Source organism: Arachis duranensis, chromosome 1 (assembly GCF_000817695.3).
Source record: "Arachis duranensis cultivar V14167 chromosome 1, aradu.V14167.gnm2.J7QH, whole genome shotgun sequence".
Classification (NCBI taxonomy): Eukaryota; Viridiplantae; Streptophyta; class Magnoliopsida; order Fabales; family Fabaceae; genus Arachis; species Arachis duranensis.
The window spans coordinates 22,207,361-22,210,062 of NC_029772.3; positions in this window are offsets into that span (position 1 = coordinate 22,207,361).

A 2,702-nucleotide genomic window follows, 5' to 3' on the forward strand; every position below is an offset into this window, starting at 1 on the left:
TACCACCGGATACATACATGCCACAGACACATAACTGGGTGAACCTTTTCAGATTGTGACTCAGCTTTGCTAGAGTTCCCAATTAGAGGTGTCCAGGGTTCTTAAGCACACTCTTTTTGCCTTGGATCATGACTTTATTATTTTTTTCCTTTTTTTGTATTCATTGCTTTTTCTTGCTTCAAGAATCATTTTTATGATTTTTCAGATCCTCAGTAACATGTCTCCTTTTTCATCATTCTTTCAAGAGCCAACATTCATGAACAACAAATTCAAAAGACATATGCACTGTTTAAGCATACATTGAGAAATCAAAAGTATTGCCACCACATCAAAATAATTAATTTGTTAGAAAATTCAAAATTCATACAATTCTTCTCTTTTTCAATTAAGAACATTTTTCATTTAAGAAAGGTGATGGATTCATAGGACATTCATAACTTTAAGGCATAGACACTAAGACACTAATGATCATAAGACACAAACATAGATAAACATAAGCATAAAAATTTGAAAAACAGAGAAATAAAGGACAAGGAGATTAAAGAACGGGTCCACCTTAGTGATGGCAGCTTGTTTTTCCTCTTGAAGATCTTATGGAGTGCTTGAGCTCCTCAATGTCTCTTCCTTGCCTTTGTTGCTCCTCTCTCATGATTCTTTGATCTTCTCTAATTTCATGGAGGAGGATGGAATATTCTTGGTGCTCCACCCTTAGTTGTCCCATATTGGAGGAAAGTGCATCCCTTGAGGCATCTCAGGGATTTCATGATGAGTGGGATCTCTTGTTTGCTCCATCCTTTTCTTAGTGGTGTCCATGAGGACTTGGTCCAACATTTGATCAAAGTTGACCCTTTTTGAGTTTGAAAGGGACCTCGGGGATCACCTTCTTCTTGGCCACAACTTCATAGAAGTGGTCTTGATGCACCTTTGAGTTGAATCTCTCCATCTTTCATGACTCGGAGGTGGAAGCTTTTGCCTCCCTTTCCTCTTTCTAGAGGTTTCTCCGGCCTTAAGTGCCATAAATAGTTATGGAAAAACAAAAAGCAACGCTTTTACCACACTAAACTTAGAAGTTTTGCTTGTCCTCGAGCAAAAGAATGAAGAAGAGAGTAGAAGAAGAAGAAATAGAGGAGATGGATGTGGCTTTGTGATTTGGCCAAGGGGGAGAAGTAGTGTTTAGGTTGTGTGAAAATGAAGGATTGAAGATGGGTTTATATAGGAGTGGAGAGGGGGTGTATGGTTAGTTCCTTTCCTGGCGTTAAACGCAAGGCTGCAACCTGTTTCTGGCGTTTAACACCAGTTTGTTGCTTCTTTCTGGCATTTAACGCCAGTCTGGTGATTCTTTCTGGCGTTTAACGCCTAGAATGGTGCCAGATTGGGCGTTAAACGCCCATTTGCTGCCCTTACTGGTGTTTAAACGCCAGCAAGTTTTCCTCCAGGGTGTGCTATTTTTCTTTCTATTTTTCATGCTATTTTTGCTTTTTCAATTGATTTTATGACTTCCCATGATCATCAACCTATAGAAAACATAAAATAATAAAGGAAAATAGATAAATATAACATTGGGTTGCCTCCCAACAAGCTCTTCTATAATGTCAGTAGCTTGACAGTGGGCTCTCATGGAGCCTCACAGATACTCAGATGAATGTTGGAACCTCCCAACACCAAACTTAGAGTTTGAATGTGGGGGTTCAACACCAAACTTAGAATTTGGTTGTGGCCTCCCAACACCAAACTTAAAGTTTGACTGTGGGGGCTCTGTTTGACTCTGTTTTGAGAGAAGCTCTTCATGCTTTCTCTCCATGGTTACAGAGGGATATCCTTGAGCCTTAAACACAAAGGATTCTTCATTCACTTGAATGATCAATTCTCCTCTGTCAACATCAATCATAGCCTTTGCTGTGGCTAGGAAGGGTCTGCCAAGGATGATGTATTCATCCGTGCACTTCCCAGTCTCTAGGACTATGAAATCAGCAGGGATGTAATAGTCTTCAACTTTTACCAGAACATCCTCTACAAGTCCATAAGCTTGTTTTCTTGAATTGTCTGCCATTTCTAGTGAGATTTTTGCAGCTTGTACCTCAAAGATCCCTAGCTTCTCCATTACAGAGAGAGACATGAGGTTTATGCTTGACCCTAGGTCACACAGAGCCTTCTCAAAGGTCATGGTGCCTATGGTACAAGGTATTGAGAACTTCCCAGGGTCCTGTCTCTTTTGAGGTAATTTATGCCTAGACAAGTCATCCAGTTCTTTGGTGAGCAAAGGGGGTTCATCCTCCCAAGTCTCATTACCAAATAACTTGTCATTTAGCTTCATGATTGCTCCAAGGTACTTAGCAACTTGCTCTTCAGTGACATCTTCGTCCTCTTCAGAGGAAGAGTACTCATCAGAGCTCATGAATGGTAGAAGTAATTCCAATGGAATCTCTATGGTGTTAGTGTGAGCCTCAGATTCCCATGGCTCCTCATTAGGGAATTCATTGGAGGCCAGTGGACGTCCATTGAGGTCTTCTTCAGTGGCGCTCACTGACTCTTTCTCCTCTCCAAATTCGGCCATGTTGATGGCCTTACACTCTCCTTTTGGATTCTCTTCTGTATTGCTTGGAAGAGTACTAGGAGGGAGTTCAGTAAATTTCTTACTCAGCTGACCCACTTGTGCCTCCAAGTTTCTAATGGAAGACCTTGTTTCAGTCATGAAACTTTGA